Source organism: Microtus oregoni, unplaced genomic scaffold, assembly GCF_018167655.1.
Source record: "Microtus oregoni isolate MIOR12 unplaced genomic scaffold, Mior012 000042F_ref0000377, whole genome shotgun sequence".
Lineage (NCBI taxonomy): Eukaryota > Metazoa > Chordata > Mammalia > Rodentia > Cricetidae > Microtus > Microtus oregoni.
Genome location: NW_024543209.1, coordinates 15372005 through 15390891, shown reverse-complemented (window position 1 = coordinate 15390891; position 18887 = coordinate 15372005). Strand labels below are relative to the sequence as shown.

Below are 18887 nucleotides of genomic sequence, written 5' to 3'. Positions count from 1 at the left end.
ACAACCCAATTGAGAAGTTAATTAAAAAGGTGTGGGTTGGCAAAGTTCAGGTAGAAGCCACATGCATGCATTCTCTCTTCAGTCTGAAATTAAACTTCCCCTTGTTGTAGCTCATTGGTGGAGTTATTGCCTAGCATGCATGAGACCCTGGGTTTGATACAAAGAACTGAGATAGAAACTTCCCTGCTTTGTAAACTCCGTGCCTCCCACCTCCCGTTCTTAGAAATCTAAGCACTAAAAAGAACGTAAAGGTGCTTAGACTTCTAAAGCCACCACACTGGACTCAGAAACTCAGCCTCGCTGGAGTTTGGACCTCTGTACACTGTGGCCATCATATTAGCCACAGTTTCCTGGGGACTGAAGTCCTCCTGTGCCCAGGGCTCAGTCCATGCTACCGGGCACAGCCACTTCTGCCACTGGGATTGGAACAGAAATCTGATTTCGGGTTTGGTTTTGCTTCAGGTTTGAGGAAGTTCATCCTAGGGAACCTTTCAGAAAAGCCCCTTCAGAGTCTGTCTGCTTGAAATACCCAGGGCCAGGAAACTATGTAGCTCTAAGGAGCCTGAACAGGAAACTAGAGACAGAACACCCTGGCTGGAAGCTGCCCAGCAGTGGAGATCAACAGTGGGTGTCTGATGTGAGTTGAACATGCGAGAACCTCAGTTGTTCAGCTTATTGGGTAAGTTAGGCTCTCTTGGGGGCACATACAGATCAAATGTTTTATAGTCTGCTTGAGAAACCAAGCTTCCCATGTAGAGCAATAGTGCCCTGGAGCCAGGCAGTCCAGCTCTGGGGCCTTGGGAAGCAGGGGAGCCTGTGAAAGAAAGATGATCTTTCCCATCCACAGGCCAGCCAACCAAGGCTCGAAAATATCTGCATTGAACACACACAGATGTTTTTCCTGTTGTTCCTTAAATGAGACAGGATAATAATTGCACGTGGTAGTCAGATCACATTGCATAGTGTATCTGTTATTTTCTCACTGCTGGGAGAAAGTACCCGAGGAAACAATCCAGGGAAGGAAAGGCTTATGCTGGCCGAGTTTGAGATTCCAGAGCATCATGGCACAGACGGCCACGGCAGCAAGGGCATGAAGCAGCTGGTCACATTACACCACAGTCAGGACACAGAGAGATGAGTGCTGGCGTTTAGTATATTTTCTCCTTTTTATTCAATCTGGAAGCACACTTACCAGGTGGTGCAGCTCACATCCAGGGCAGCCCTTCTCTCTTCAGTTAAACCTTCCTGGGAAAGCCCTCATGAGTATACCCATCTGATTCTAAGTCCTGTTAAGCCAGCAATGAAGATTAGCCACAGAAAATAGGGTAAGTTATTGAGAAATGATTTAAGCATTTGGGAGGGTGGGGCCAGTTTGTGTGCAAACAGGTGACCATTTTATGGCTTGGAGTATCCATGTGGTATGAGTGTTGGCAGGAGGTCCTGGAATTCGTCCTCTGTGGAAACAGAGGGACGCCAGTGTGTTCCCACTGGTGCAAATCACCTGTGTTCAGAAAATCCATGAATCAATGGGAGGACAGGAATTAGACTGCTTTCTTTAGAATCCACAAACAAGGCCCAGCTGGTAGATGACACCACAGGTGGTAGAGATAGCTGTCTTCTACTAGTCAGATCCCGTATCTTCTGTGGTGTTTCTGCAGAGGGCAGACATGGCTAGGAGGAATTGCTGTCTACACTGTCTGCCTCACCCATTGGTCCACAGCCTCCTGACTCGAGATTGAGGAAGCGGAACCAGGTCAGAGCTTCGGAGATGGGCTTCTGTGTCAGCCTTAGTTTTGGCTGTGACAATAGACACACCTTTCTGTGTTGTTGGATCATGTGGTCGATCTGTATACAGTGCAACTCACATGATCATCCCCTGATCTCTTCAGACTCAACATACACCTCTGAGCAGGTACATAAATATCACTTGCTAGTAATAGAAATATTACCTTGCATTCAATCATATGATGACAAAAAGAAGCGTTTACTGGTCCTACATATCTGCTCAGATCCACTCAGAGTAAAAACAACACAGTAATTCTTAGTTACTTTCGGGTTTTGTCTTTGGAGTCCTACAACTCAAATTTGGGGTGCTGCATGGGGTGAGGGGTGGTGTCCAGTGATTAAGGCCATCTTGAAGTACATTTCAACATGCAAGAAACACAATGTTTCGCTTTTCACAATTTTCATCATTCTCTTACCAGAACTGTTGTCTCCATGTATGGTATAGTCTCTGTTGGGAAAATGGATCCTTAGGATGGTACCACAGGGGTATGTTCTGTGGGGTTTCAACCACTGTTCTCCCTTATAAACCACACCTTCCTTAATAACAGTCAGTAACAGTTTTCTTTAAAGCTCTCTGTCTGCCTGTATAATCATTTATCTGTGTTAGTAAAGCAATAATCTTATCTTTCAGCAGGTAACAGTTTTCTTTAAAGCTATCTGTCTGTCTGTCTGTATAATCCTCTATCTGTGCTGGTAAAACTCTAATCTTATCTTTCTGTCTCCTGGCACTTACACAGTACTCACCACCTAGTGGTGACGTTTTTTCTGTGGTCCCTTCCAGCGTTTCCAGCTGTAGAAGATGCTTCAGCTTCAGTTTGCCATCCAGATGTCTACGGAGCCTTGCCCAGCTTGAGCCTATGAATAAAGCTGGCCAGTTCACACCTCCCCAGCCTAACTCCACTCACACTGTGCATGGTGTATTATGAATGATCCATAAAGGGCTGTGCATTGAAGGAAGTGTTTTAGTTAGGGTTTCATTGCTGTGAGGAGACACCATGACAGCAACTCTTACAAAGGAAAACATTTAATTGTGGTGGCTTTACAGTTCAAAGGGTTAGTCTATTATTGTCACGGAGGGCAGCAGGCGGAAGCATATAGGCAGACGTAGTGCTGGAGAAGGAACTGCGGCTCTTACATCTTGATTCTGTGGGCAGCAGGAAGTGCTCTCTGGGCATGGCTTGAGCATATATGAGAGCACAAAGCCCTCATCTACAGTGTCACACTTCCTCCAACGAGGCCACATCTCCTAATAGTACCATTTTTTGGGAGTACATCTTCTTTCAAACCACCACTGGAAGGGAAGTCTTCTTTCTATGATCATTCTATCTCCTTTCCCCCTCCAGCATTTCCCAGTAATAGGATCTAACCCAGACTGCTAACATTTAAAAAGATCTCTTTCATGAAGGATCTGAAAGATTATGTGGAGAAAAGTACAGAAAAGAAAATAAACACATTTTTACTATCTCAGAAATACATAAACCAGGAACAGTATCACATGCTAGTGAATTCCAGCACCAGGAGGCTGGAGAAGAAGGGTCTTGAGTTCAAGGCCAACATGACACCTCATTGTTTATTTTTTTTAGATGAAAGGGACACAAAGTATGGAAATACAATTTTCATAATATTTGAAGATGCCCAAGACAAACAATAGATGAACAAACTTAGGTGACTGAACAATTCAAAAACAGGTGACTCTCATCATTTGTGAGGCAAATTCCAGCATTCCTCAAGGAATTCCAGCTTCACCAAGTTTATATAAAAAGGTGAATGTGTACACAGACCCTACACACACCAGGATATATATTTGAAAACACTGTCTCGATTACTTGTCATTCCTAATAAAAGCAATTATGTAAGTAGTTGTTTGCTGTATTCTTTAGGCAACAATGGCAAGGAAAAACTATGTAAGCTTGTTCAATGCAACCATTGTTTTTCTGAATATTTTCTTTGGAGGTTGTTTGAATTATGGACACATAGTGTCAACTGTATCTAAGTTTTGCATTGCTATGTGCACAAAACCACTGAATATAAAAAGGGCCTCAAAAATAAAACTGACTTGATGTTTTCCCAAGTTGAGAAACTATTGCACTCTGGTGCCCAATATTATGTAGTTAAAAGACTAAAAAGATAATAACTTTTCACTTGGATATGTAGTGAATTTCAACTGAAGAATGGATAAAGAAAATGTGGTACATTTGCACAATGGAGTATTACTCAGCTATTACAAACAATGATATAGTGAAATTTACAGACATTGGGTGGAACTAGAAAAAAAAAAAACATCCTGAGTGAGGTAACCCAGACCCAGAAAGGCAAACATGATTGGTGCCTAGCCGAACTGTCATCAGAAAGGTGTCATATCCAGCAGCTGATGGAAACAGAGACCCACAGCCAAACATTAGGTGGAGCTCGGGGAATCCCGAGTAAGGGGGGGGGAAGGATTGTAGGAGCCAGAGGGGTCAAGGACACCACAAGAAAACTCACAGAATCGGCTAACCTGGGCTCATAGGGGCTCACAAAGAGTAAACCAACAACCAGGGAGCCCGCATGGAATTGACATAGGCACTCTGCATATATGTTACAGTTGTATGGCTTGATCTTCCTGTGGAACTCCTAACAGTGGGAGCAGGGGCTATCTCTACCTCTCTTGATGGCTTTTGGGACCCTATTCCTCATACTGGTTGCCTTGTCCAGCCTTAATACAAGCGGAGGTGCCTTGTCTTACTGCAATTTGATATGCCATATTTGGTTGATATCCAAGAGAGGTCTGTCCTTTTCTGAAAAGAAACAGAGGAGAGTGGATGGGGGGGGCAGGCAAAGGGGAGATTCGGGGAGGGACTTGGAGGAGAGGAGAGAGGGGAACTGAAGTTGGGATATAATAAAAAGGAAAAGAGAAATAGGGTCTGGCTATGTCACTATGGCTGTCTTAGAACTCAGTATGTAGACATGGCTGTCCTACTCAGAGATGTCTGCCTGGCCCCCACAGTGACACACGTCCTTCAACAAGGCCACACCTCCCAATAGTGCCAGCCCTATGAGCCTAATGGGGCCAATTACATCCAAACTACCACACTTGTACAACCTTCTCAGCTGCTGGGGACATTTTAATTGCTTCCAAGTACTGGTAGCTATGAAGAAAAATGCTGTCAATATCCACGTGCAGGCTTCTGACGGGCATCCTGTTCAGCTTGTTTGAGAAAGTACCAAAGAGCATAATTGCTGGATCGTGTTATTCTAGAGTGAGCTATGTGCCTCTCCACAGATTCCCACACTGAAGCCCTACCCCAAATGTGACTGTATTAGAAGAACTTAAAAAGGCAGTTAAGGTTAGATAAGGTTGTAAAAGAAACACCAGGAAGCCTGGAGTTCTTGCAAGAAAAGGATGAAGTGGCAGGGATTTTCCCAGTCAGTCCTGCTGGTGCACAGGTGCCCTGCGAGGTCAATGCAGGCAGAAGCAGCTGCAAGCTCAGCAGGTTTCAGTAGAGGTCAACCCCGTCCGCATCTGGATCTGCATTAAATGTGCTGTAAGGTCAGATGTTGGAGTGTGCCGTGGGAGACTGTTGTGGATACCATGTCTGAGGCTAAGTTGGGAAGTTTCTCTGCCTTACAGAACAGATGGCCTCTGCTAAGATTCTCTGACCACCACCAGACTGGTTTCTCCCTTGCTGTTCCCTGTCTGGGCCCCGCTCTATACGGTGATGTCCAGTTGGTCCTGTTGAGGCTATGTGGCCTCAGGATGGATCATCTGAGGGAGTTACAGGCAGGATATGAGAGGCTGGAGGCCAAGGATTGGGTTGCTCACCCCATTCTCCCTGTCTGTGGTTTTGATATAACTGAAACCTGCCTCCCACCCCGTGCCATTTTTTTTTTTTTTGCTAGTAACTGGAGGATACATGTACTCCCATGGCCACAGTTTCCCTAGGTTCAGCAATTTGTTCTCATTCTTTCTAGTCCCAGACACTAACATCTTCCCGCTGTGGGCAGTCTTGGGTGCTTCGTCATCTCTGCTGATTTGTTTTTGTTGCTGTTGTTTGTTTTTCTCTGTACAGCCCTGGTTGTCCTGGAACTTGCTTTGTAGACCAGGCTGGCCTCGAACTCAAGTAGATCTGCTTGGCTCTGCCTCCCAAGTGCTGAGACTAAAGATATGCACTACTATGCCTGGCTGTCTTCTATATCAACTCCTTTTGTTATATTATATTCAGTTAGATCTGTTGAGTGCATCTTGTATTTTGCAAGGTCTGACGGATAGACCTATAAATAGACTTGTCTGGAGACTATAATGTGAGGATTCATTTCATGTGTATGCTGTGTTAAAATCAAGTTAAAATTAAGCTTTTCTCATTTCATCACGATGAGGACATTCAGACTCCTCCCTCTTAGCTGTTCTGAGATACACAATCAGTACTGTTAACAGTCTTTTTTATTTATTTATTTTTTATTTTTTTAAATTTATTTATTTATTAAGGATTTCTGCCTCGTCCCCACAACCGCTTCCCATTTCCCTCCCCCTCCCCCGGTCAAGTCCCCCCCCCCCATCTGCTCGAAGAGCAATCAGGGTTCCCTGACCTGTGGGAAGCCCAAGGACTGCCCACCTCTATCCAGGTCTCGTAAGGTGAGCATTCAAACTGCCTAGGCTCCCACAAAGCCAGTACGTGCAGTAGGATCAAAAACCCACTGCAATTGTTCTTGAATTCTCAGTATTCCTCATTGTCCGCTATGTTCAGCTAGTCCGGATTTATCCCATGCTTTTTCAGACCTAGGCCAGCTGGCCTTGGTGAGATCCCAATAGAACATCCCCATTGTCTTAGTGTGTGGGTGCACCCCTCGTGGTCCTGAGTTCCTTGCTCGTGCTCCGTCTCCTTCTGCTCCTGATTTGGACCTTGAGATTTCTGTCCGGTGCTCCCGTGTGGGTCTCTGTCTCTGTCTCCTTTCATCGCCTGATGAAGGTTAATATTCCTGAGGATGCCTATGTGTTTGTCTTTGGATTCACCTTATTTAGCTTCTCTAGGAACATGAATTTACCACATGTGCTTCCGATCACTAGAACTTTACTCCCAGGTGACCTCTCTCCTTCCATCCCTAAGAGGATTCAGGTACTTTTCCCAGGCCCTGGTGGCCAGTATTCTGATTTGTTTGTTTTTTGTAGAAGGGTTTTCTGTGTAGCCTAAGCTAGTCTGAAACTCGTGATCCTTCTGCCTCTATCTCCCAAATGCTATGACTGCAAGCATGAGCTGCCACACTCAGCTCTGGTCTGCATTTTCTGTATTATCGACCCTATTAGCTCTATCATGCGCTGCTTGTCTTACTGAACCTAGTCTCTTAGAGCTAACTGAATGGCCTCTCATGACACCCATTTGTGAACACATTTCATTATTGTTATGGTTGAATTGAAATGGATAAACTTATTTACATGCAAGCATTTTCTGATATCAGAGAACTAGCATTAATATCAAGCACTATAAATTGACACCAGATTGGAACCTTGAAACCTGGGCTCCATGGTCCTGACTTGGTGAGTGTGACATACCAGAACTGCTCTGTAGCCCACAGAAGACAAGTCCAAACCTCATGGGGAGGAGACAAGCAGCAGCAGAAGGGCTGAGAACATAGCTCAGTGGAAGAGGGCTTACTTGCTATGCATAAGGCTTTGGGTTCAATCCCAAATTCTGGAACAAACAAAAAGCAAACCATTGGAATCAAATGTTCTCCTTGGACTCAGTGGACTTTCCCCAGAAGGCTCAGGCTGAGAAACACCTTGATGGTCATCTCCTCCACCAAATGCTAGGCAGTGGCTTATTGGGACTCTCCTGATTATTTCTTCAAATACAAAGAAAGGCAGCCAGAAAAAAAAATCATGTGAAAACTGTGCCCTCACAGAAATCCAAGATCAAGAAGATCTAAACCGCAAAATAATGTAAGTAAACCCGGGGAAAAGAAAACAATGAAAAAACCTCATCAAATGGAAGAGATTGGGGTAGAGTATCACAGAATTCCAGTGGTTTCCCACAGTCTTGCTTCAAGGGAGAGAAGCTTTTGTTGGTAAGCAGGGGAAGCCTGCATGCCTATGAAAACTCCTCCAGAAAAGCAGTCCACAGTAGTGAGTCCTGGGAGTCTGAACTCAGGGCCTCATACTTGTAATGGCATGTTTTCCTGACTGAACCACCCCAGCTCTCCAGCTGAGCTTTGATTTCAAAAGCCAAGACATTGAATGTTGAGCTTGTTCCTCGCCACCTTTTTCCCCCTCTTGTTCCTACTCCATTCTGTTTGTTCCCTTCCTTCTCTTAGACAGTTCGCTTCTGCTTTCATTTAATAGATGCACACAGGATTTAAATGACTACACAAAAAGCAAGGAAAAAATCATTTATTGATTTGTCTTTCTGAGATTGACTCAGTCTGCTTGAATTGAGGTGGATAAACTTATTTACATGCAAGCGTTTTCTGATAACAGAGAACTAGCATTAATATCAAGCACTATAAATTGACAGCAGAGTGTACCCATTTTTCCTGCACAAATGTATGTATCTTCATTTTATGGTTGAAAAAAATTCCACTGTATATGGAGACCGTGTGTACCTTCTCCATTCTCTTGTCACCGTGGCTTAGCTATTGTGGCGAATGCTGCAATGAAATAAGGCTTGATGCAGGAGTATCCTCGTGATATGATGACCAAGAGGCCTCTGGGTAAATAGCCAAGGGTGGTATCACTCATTGGGTCATAAGATAGACTTTTGGAGAAACCTCCACACTATTCTCCAAAAGGATTATACCACTTTATATTCCTGTCGGGAGTGTGTAAGGGTTCCCTTTTGTTCACTGTCCAGCTGGGATTTGTTGTTGTGTGCTTCTTGATGACCGGCATGCCAACTAGACTGTAGCTTTGATTCATATTTCTCTGACAGTTAATGGGACTGAACAATTTTCACACATTTATTGACCAATTGTACTTCCCCTTCTGATTATTTAACTAGCTCATAATTGATTGGGTTGTGTGTTTCCTTGTTCTTAGCTTTTATGTAATTTTTGAGCTCTTTGTATATTTGAGAATTTTTTCCTTTGTCGTATAACAGCTGTCAACGGTGTTCTCCCGCTCTGAAGGCTGTCTTTTTGTGAGATTAACTGCTGCCTTTGAGTGAACCCTTCTTGCTCTGCAAGTGAGGCCATGGGGAAGGAAGTGGTGGCAAGGGGGACACACCTGCTATGGAAAGCTGTCATGGAAGGAATGACACTGTCCAGCTTGGAGTATCTTGGGTGCTCCTGGGTTCCAAGAAGACTGATATTAACAGTTCCTATTGTCTTCAAATGAATTAGCTTGACGTTCACTCACAAAACAGTGATTAAATTAGGATTTATGTGGAATTCCTTCTACTTTTCTAGCCCCTTCCTTACCTTTGTCGAAAGACATTTATGCTCTGGGAGTCTGAATAAAACCCTTATCAAAGGGATGAGGCTTTGCCCCTTACCACCCTGTCAAGCAGAAATAATCTCCATCAATTAATTGCTTCAAGCCCTTTCGGTATACGGTTTCATTTGGAGGATTTTGCAGGGACATTTTATACATGATGAATGGATGTTCAAAGGCCATTTGCGCCTACTTCTAGGTTTAATAGTTGCCTTTGGTTATCCATGTTGCTAAATTTTCAAAGTCTTCCATCTATCACAACATCCCAGGATGATTATCATACAGAGGGGACTTTTGGTAAGTAAACATTCAAGTGTGTATCTCACTGCTAAGGCAAGACTTCAAAAGCAAAGAATTCATTTCTCTCTCTCTCTCTCTCTCTCTCTCTCTCTCTCTCTCTCTTTCCTGTTAAACCACATCTATTTCTCTCATCTCTTCCCTCTCTTGAAACTAGAGATGGAACTCAGAGTCTAGGGCAAGTAGTCTATCCTCCTATCACTGAGAAATATGGAGATTCACATTTTATTACCTTAGGTTAAAAGGGTGGGTAGGTGGATGGATGGATGGATGGATGGATGGATGCAGAAAAGAAGGGAGATGTGGGAGAGAACCTGGCCTCCTTCTAGGCTGTCCACTGTGTAAGAAGCCCTGCCTGGACCTGAGCCAGTCACCAAGGCTACATCTTTTTGTTCACATTTCTGTGTTCTGTGGTTGCAGTTGCCTGTGGTTGACTGCAGTCTGAAATATTCCGTGGAAAATTCCAGAGAAACAGTCATCTGACTTATGACAGCACCCTGTTATCATTTTGTTTTATCATTAATTGTTGCATCTAACCTGTTAACTCAAGTTTAACATAACATGTCTGGTTAGGAAGTATAATACAGTTAATACAGCATATGTGGGGTTTAATACACAAGTTTAATACAGCATATGTGGGGTTGGGAATTATCCATAATTTCATGGGACCTTGGAACACATTCTCAAGGATAAGGAAGGGATGATTATGTGTATACCAAGTTTAATCAGCAGAAAGCAAAATTATAAGAGCCAATAAAATTGAAGCTGAATAACAAAGTTAGCATGAGTGGAATCCAACATCAGGATGAGGAGGAAATAGAAAGACAGTCGTGGGTGGAACTAGCTGCCCACTGCCTCATGGACGTTTACTAGAAAGAAAAGGCAGTGCCAGGCCTCACAGGATTCATTAGGAAAAGGGTGGGAAGGGGGAAATAAAAACCCGGTTGAAAAGAGGAGTGAGGAAGCATAAGCAGGAGATACCAGGTGACTGAGAGCATGGCCTGCATCCCAGGAGCCCTAGGTTTAGGACAAGACACACAGAAACATTCTAACCTCTTGTCCTGAGAGCCTGGGGCCTGCATTCAGAAATCTGATCGGGATGCATATGCCTTAAAATGGCAGTCTTTTATTTATTTATTTTTTTATGCTATTCCCTTTTGGGTTGGTCTGGTAGACATTCCTGGCTGCCCTTGAGCCTCTGGTTTTGTCTCATTTTCCCGAATAGGGTAATGACAGCCATGGCTGACGTGAACTACCTAGAGAGATGGTTCATTTGGTTTATTCTGCCAAACGTCTCTCTTCCAGCTCTTTGTATGTGGCCTCTTCTGTCTGTTGTTAAAAGTACATTTGCCGGCTGGTGGTGGCGCATGCCTTCAATACCAGCACCTGGGAGGCAGAGGCAGGTGGATCTCAGTGAGTTTGAGTCCAACCTGGTCCACAAATGTGAGTTCCAGGTCTCTGCCTCTAGACATCACCCTCAGTAACTACAAATGTAACAGCCAGGACTGTTACACAGAGAATCCCTATTTCAAAAGACAAAAAAGCTAAAAAACAAAAGGTCCCTAGACATGAATTCTTGAATGCTTTCTCTAACATGAAGTTTTACAACTTTCAGAGGTTTCTCTCCAATCTCCCCACTGACAAAGAGGCAGGATTGGCTGCTTTATGGAGGTGATATTGTTTTCACCCTGGTGATATGGATGGGCCAAAACCATGCTGCCTGGACTTGGGGGTGAGATTTTCTTCTGGAGATGTACCTCTCTGAGCCATATTTATGGGTTTTTGCTTTATGGACTTTCTGGTTGCCTCGCTAGAACTCTCAAGATAGATAACATCATGAGTCTCTCATCCCTTCTTCCTCTGCTCTTTTCTTCCCTGTCCTTGACCTCCATTGTCCCTCCACACGTTACCTCCTGGTCTCTCATGTGCACCAGGTACTCTCTGACAGGGTCTGGGGAGATGAAGCAAAGAGGGCAGGTATAGCCTCTGCCTCTAGACATCACCCACAGGAGAATGCAGGCCATAGTGGAACCCACAAGATGACAAAAGTTGAGGAAAGCTTCCTAGTTGATGTGGCAGTTGTGTGACTTGGGAGGGCACGCTAGTTCTATGAGGGCACTTTCTCATGTGACTGGCAGACGACAAGAGATGTCCTCACTGTGGCTTGCTGCAGCAGCATTGTTTTGCTTTCGGTCATTTGTCTGGGGACACATCCACCTACTGTTTGGGTCTTGAGGCTAGATTTTTAGATAGTAACACAGTCACTAAGGTAGGTGGTACTTAGCTAGGGTGACCTGCCTTTTGCCATTACTGCTTTCAATCCATGAGCACCCCATTGACAGCAAGCATTTTGTTGGGATCATCCTGGGGTAGAGGTTCCCAGCCTCCTGGGTTGTTGCATCAAGATTGGATGAACTGGCGCTGCTGGGATTAAACAGATCTGAATATCAGGAAATCACTGTTTTAGGGTGATGTGGTATTCAACAATACATTAGAGTGGTGTTGTTCTTTTCTGCATATGAATTTATAATTTCATTCACGGCATTTTGTTCATTTCTGTTGACCTTTTTGAGTCAGTATCTACTCTTTAGTAGCTTGTGAGAATTGTGACAAAAAGAAAAATTCGTTTTAATTCTTCGGCACTATTTAAACTCTCGGCATAATCTTGATCTCCTGAAACTCTCAGGGGGAGTAGCCTGGGTGTACCTTTGTGTTTTTTTTTCTTTTAAATGTTCTAGAAAATTTCTGTTGACATGCTAGTTTACATAACTGGTCCATTTAGGCCAGAGCCAGATAATGGACACTAAACAAACCCACCCATCTATGTCACAAGGGTGTGTGTGATGCTTATGTAATAATGCATATTTACAGATTCAGAAACCATATTGCTAAGAGTAGCCTCACAGTGTAAGGAAGTTATCTGTACTCAAGTCAGGGTCTTCGGGGTCCCCTCATATTATAGATCAAATTATACACATTGAATGTGTAAGCTTCAATTGTGGTTTGTGTTAGGGGTTGGGAAATTAATGCTTTTAACATCCATAATCTGAAGCTATGTATTTTCATTCATTCATTCATTTATTCATTCATTCATCCATTCATTTATTTTGCATTGCTGATGATAGTATCCAGGGTCTTCTGCGGACCACTGCAAGCGCTAAGCTGCATCTGGAGCTGAGGCAGTCCCAGTTCTTAGTGGAGTGCTCACAGATGGGAAATGTTGCTTAGAGCAAATCAAGCTCATCTGTATCTGGAGAATTTGAACTTAGTACTCATGTGCACATGCCCACACACAGACATAGACACATACACACAACTGAAAACAAGTAAATATATCGTCTTTTTTAAAAAAGCCATGTAAATTCTCAGTAATGGCAGATGGTAAACTCAACACCTTTTCATGGCAGCATCATCCATAAAGGACAAAAGTGGGAACAACTGAAGTGTTCATCCACCAAATGAATAGATGAATAAATATGATCGACTCATGTGAGGGACTAATATTCAGCTAGAAAATGATTAAAATAGCCAGGCAGTGGTGATGCACGCCTTTAATCCCAGCACTCGGGAGGCAGAGGCAGGTGGATCTTTGTGAATTCAAGGCCAGCCTGGTCTTCAAGAGCTAGTTCCAGGACAGGCTACAGAGCTACAAAGGAGAAACCCTGTCTTGAAAAAAAAAGATTGAAGAATTAATACATGTTGTAATATGGATGAGTCTGGGAAAATTATGCTTAATATAGACCTCAGTCACAGTAGGCTACATGCCATATGAATTCAGCATATGAACCTTCCAGAACAGGCAGATCCACAGATCAGAGAGAGGTAGGCAACTGTTGAGAGAGTAGGGGAGAGAACTGAGAGTGTTGTGAGTAGCCAGACGGTTTGTTCTGCACAGGTAAACATTCTGGAGTTAAAATGCTGCATGACTTTGGGAATATCCAAAAACTCTACAAAATTTCATTCTTTATAATAATAAATTTTATAATATATCTGAATTTAAATAGTTCTACCTGGAGAGAGTGAACAACTTAAAAGGCGTATCTGTTAAAGCCTTGTTATCCAAAATGTACCCAGGACTCTTAAATTTAACAAATGGGAAAAACAAATGAACAAAAGGGAAAATTAAATCTAATTTAAGAAATGGATCAGAGCATTGAATAGATGAATAACAAAAGGTGACCAGAAGCTCTCAAATTGGACTTAAGATCTTGTCAATAAGAGGGAAAACTAGCCAAGTACTCAGGGTTAGTGATGTCATGAGTCTCAGAGGGGAACCTACAATTGCCTCTTTGTTAAACCAGCATAATTCCTAACTAGGTTCTAAATATTTGCTCATAGATAACTGTAGGCCTCACCACGTTCAAGGAAACTTCCCCATCCAACAGACAGAGACAATTACAGAATACCACAGTCAACCAAAATGCAGAGTTGTGGAGCTTAGTCCCAAGAGATACATCTACAAAAGAAATCCCCCACCTAAGAAACAGGGAACACTGTGGAAGAAGGGGAGGAAAGAATCAGAAGCAGTGAGTGTGCTGTGTCTCCCAGGAATTTCAGAAGCTATGCCCATGAAGTCACCAATATGGCAGCCTAAACAATATAAACAAGGTTGATACCGATGGCTGTGCTAATGTGGAGAGGACACTAAGGAATGCTCAGAGTAAGATAGCCTTCTTTAGGGTTGATCACATCACTTGGTTATCCAATTCCTAATGCTTAGCCCTGAAACCAAACATGCAGGTAATATTGTATAGACTGAGCAGGTTGCATTTATGTATTTAGGAATTTATATGATGCATACATGTATGTATCAACAATTAATGAAGAAAGCTATGAAGTTGAAAGAAAGCAAGGAGGGGTAAATAAGAGAGCTTGGAGGGAGAAGATGGAAGAAAGAAATGATATAACTATACAATAATCTCAAAAGAGATAAAAGAAAAAAAAATGTGTTTGTTCTTGTTTTTGCTTTTTCGAGACAGGGTTTCTTTGTGTAACACTCCTGGCTGTTCTGGAACTTACTTTGTAGACCAGACTGGCCTTGAACTCATAGAGATCTGCCTGCCTCTGCCTCCCAAGTGCCACCACCACCTAGTTTAAAAGAAATAATTTAAAAGAGAGGAAGGGAGAGAGAGAGAGGGAGGGAGGGGAGGAGGAGAGGGATAGAGAAGGAGGGGGAGGAGGAGCGGGAAAAATGATCAGCTAGGCGATGCTCACCTGCATGGCATTGAGAGGCTGTGAAGCTGTAACCTAAGCAGTCGGGTGGGTGCTGGCTGCTGGCGAGAAGAGCTTTACTCATCGGAGTGTGCTGGAGCTTCCACAACAGAACACCAGAAGCAGGGTGGCTTATACAGTATAAATTTAAGTCCTTACCAGTCTGGAAGTTCAAAGTCTGTGATCCAGACTACTGAAGTCTACTGAAATCTCTCTGGGCTTGCAGCAGCTTCTGCTTGCATTGACCTCGCAGGGCTCCTGAGCACCAGCAGGACTGACTGGGAAAATCCCTGTTACGTCTTCCATTTCTTGCAAGAACTCCAGTCTTCCTGGTGTTTCTTTTACAACCTTATCTAACCTTAACTGCCTTTTTAAGTTCTGCTAATACAGCCACATTTGGGGTAGGGCTTCAGTGTGGGAATCTGTGGAGAGGCACATAGCTCACTCTAGAATAACACGATCCAGCAATTATACTCTTTGGTACTTTCTCAAACACACTGAACAGGATGCCCGTCAGAAGCCTGCACGTGGATATTGACAGCATTTTTCTTCATAGCTACCAGTACTTGGAAGCAATTAAAATGTCCCCAGCAGCAGAGAAGGTTGTACAAGTGTGGTAGTTTGGATGTAATTGGCCCCATAGGGCTGGCACTATTGGGAGGTGTGGCCTTGTTGAAGGAAGTGTGTCACGATGGGGGCAGGCTTTGAGGTCTCTTGTGCTTAAGGGTCACTCAATGTCACAGTCCAGTTCCTGTTGCCTTCTGATCAAGATGTAGCCAGCACCATGTCCGCCTGCACACTGCCATGCTCCCCACTTTGATAAGAATGGACTTAACTAACCTCTGAAACTGTAAGTCACCCCAATTAAATGTTTTTTTTTTAAATAAGAGTTGCTGTGGTTATGGTGTCTCTGCACAGCTCTAGAAACCCTAACTAAGACAACAGGCAATGTATTTCTGCAGAACACACTGGTTTGAGCCTTTCTTACCTTAGACAGACATCTAATTAAAGACCCTGATATATAACATCACCTTTCTCATTCAGCATTTTGCAGACGAAAAAACAATGTAAATTCTTGGTGCCAAGTATACACAAGTATAAATATAGCATGGGCTCAGTGATGAAGACACATGACTTCTGAAAAGACTGAGCACCAACTTACATCTCAGGCTCCAGCTTCTGGCTCCTGTGTTCTCTTGTAGTATTCTTATGAAGTGATTGGCCTAACCACTAGCTTCCCGATAATGGAAGCTTTTAAAAGACATGTGCCTGTTTCCAAAGTTGAAACGTAGCCTCGGATGCTAATCTTCATGAATAGGGAACCACCTCTAAAGCACGGATGAAGTCCAGCCATTAGAAACAGCTTGCCTTTGTTTCAGAGTTTGTCATGAGGTTCTAAGGGGGATGGTTGTCCCAGTCCCTCAGCTTTGCTTGTTCTTTCCTTTATCGTCTGTGTTACTGATGGATGCTACTTTGCAAGCCTGGAGGTCAAAAAGAACATCTTTGTGCATGGAATGTATGTGAAGGCACAGGCTAAAAGGCAAGCATAGATCTGACGTGAGAAAACCAGGAAGTGCCTTCCTTTACAGATGTTTTAGTGTAAGACACACAGGCTATTCTTTCCCTGGATTGAGCTATAATAGTAAGGCACTGATTTAAGCAAGATATTTGGCCAAGCTCCTCATGGAACCACCTAATAAGAATGAGGTGGTAGCCACTCCCTACGCTGATCAAAGGAGGCTGGCATTTTGGTTAGTAGGAAGGCAGACTTTACACAATCATCGAGTTTTCTTTGGCACTTGCAAGCTTATTTATTAGAGTTATATGGGTGTGTGTGCGTGTGTGTGTGTGTGTGTGTGTGTGCGTGTGCGTGAGACAGTGAGGGCTGAACCCAAGGTTCTACCACATATGCTAACCACATGCCTTGCTGCTGGGCTGATCCTCCCTCCCCAAAACCTAACCCCAAGCAGGTATGTTTTAAGCCTTCAGCGGAAAAATAATACATCATCTTTGATGTCCGTGGCCATCACGAATGTGCTTACTAAGCAGGACTACTCTGAAGTACGCACCCAAAGGAACAGAGAAAACAGAAGTCCTTAAAGATTAGACAATAGTGTCCTTAGGATGCAGGATGATTCAATTCCCAGAACTGATCGAGTCTTTTCTTTCCCAGCTTCATTTTGATATTTTACCATAAAGATTGGATTTATCTCTTAAATCTTATAAACTACTCTTGGGTTCCATATAGGAATCTTCATTGTACTGGGGACCCTGTGATGTTCTCTTCAGGGTTGACAGAGAGGAGTGGCAGACCAGTTTCTTCCTGCCTGGATTTCAACATTACCCTAGCATTTGTCATTTGTCTGAGGACAGATATACACTATAGGGCTGTGATGTGGGATGCCCTTCTATATGCTGTGAATATGCACTCTGACATCCACAATAAAGGGAAAAAGAAGGTAGGGTCAGGGAGAAGCAAGATGTGAGGTAACAAGCCACGAGCCTTGTGGTAAATTATAAACTAATAGAAATGGGTTAATTTAAGTTTTAAAGAGCTAGTTAATAATAAGCCTGAGCTAATAAGCCAGTTTGTAATTAATATCAAGCTTCTGAGTGGCTATTTTAAAAGTGGCATGTGAGACTAGGCAGGACAAGAAACCTCCAGTTACTCTACAGAAGATTACACCAGATTTGAAACACTGTGAAATTTTCTAGTGTCACAATTTTTATTGTCATGGCTTCTTTCTAATTAGATTTTTAGGTCTTTCTATTTTGACTGGCTATAAGCTACTCTTTATGTGAGCTCAGACTAGGGTGAAGTTAGATCAACCTGGGCTGTGATATGCAGGGGAGACATGACAATAAAATTCTTGAAGCCAAATTACTACTCACAGGCCTGAGAGAGATCAGTGGTGCAGCTGGGTCTGATGGAAATTTGGAAGTAGTAGATAGTTCAACCAGTTTTTTTTTTTGTTTTTTTTTTTTGTTTTTTGAGACAGGGTTTCTCTGTGGTTTTGGAGCCTGTCCTGGAACTAGCTCTTGTAGACCAGCCTGGTCTCGAACTCACAGAGATCCGCCTGCCTCTGCCTCCCGAGTGCTGGGATTAAAGGCGTGTGCCACCACCGCCCGGCTTGTTTTTGTTTTGTTTTTTTTTTTTTTGGTTTTTCGGATAGTTCAACCAGTGAAGCAAGAGTGAGATGGGGACCCCGAGGATTTATGGGACCACAGCTTTACTATTGTCCATAGGCATCACTCAGCATCCTTTCTGCTTCCCAGAGAGAGAGTTGAGATTGACAAGTGGGAAGGGGGAACATATTTACTTGAATCCAGTATTGACATTTAGGTTTAATTGTGGTCGGTAGCTTGGATTCTACATTAGCTACATCTGTGTTGGGTTTGCAGTCATTAGGGTGAGGACTAGGTGTGCTTTATCTCATCTCTATAGCGAGTGAAAGTTTTCCTTTAGGTCAAGGTGACTAGCATGGCTGAGTTTCAAACAGTTAAGGCCTAACATTGATGCTGAAACAGCAAACATCTAAAAAAGTTAGTGGTATCTATTGTCTTCTGATTTAAACTCTGCTTTAGTGAGTGATATTTTTCAAAAGAGACATTCCTTATTAATACAAAGAGATATAAGTAGATGTACGTAGCACTGACTGACTGCCTATAAGGGTTCTGAGAATTTGGGACACAGGAAGCTGGTGAACATGTGTATCTAAGACGCCAAGGATAAAGTTTATCCTTTGCACTTAGGTGTACTGTCATTGACCTCATAAAGACAGCATCTCTTTAACTTAGTGTTACAGATTTAGATGCTGCTGTAGGTTGTGTTTCCCTCTAATTTAATTTATTTGACTTTTAATCTCTAGGACTTCAGAAAAAAATAACCAAATATATTTGGGGATAGACCTTTTATAGGGGCAATTTATTAGCAGTGACACTGTTAAGAATGACATTGGTCCCATTTCACTGGTGTCTCTATAGGAAGAGAAGGATATACAAAGAGACAAGACTTGACATTACACACCTAGAAGATCAAATGAGGACCTGGGGGAGAAGACACTATCTGCAAACCAAGAGGAGAGAACTTAAGAAAAGCAAGCCCTGCCCAACCTTTCCCTTGGATTACCAGACTCCCAAACTGAGGACAATTTCTCATTAATAAAGCACCAAGCCTGGACATTTTGTTAGGATT

At 43.1% G+C, this 18887-nt stretch overlaps 1 protein-coding gene across 1 annotated transcript in view; it reads right to left on the bottom strand.

The window, feature by feature from the left end:
- The window catches only part of LOC121433958 (fermitin family homolog 2-like), a 96564-nt gene that overhangs the window by 9261 nt on the left and 68416 nt on the right, over nucleotides 1-18887 (bottom strand). The gene's annotated exons all lie outside the window — the stretch shown is intronic.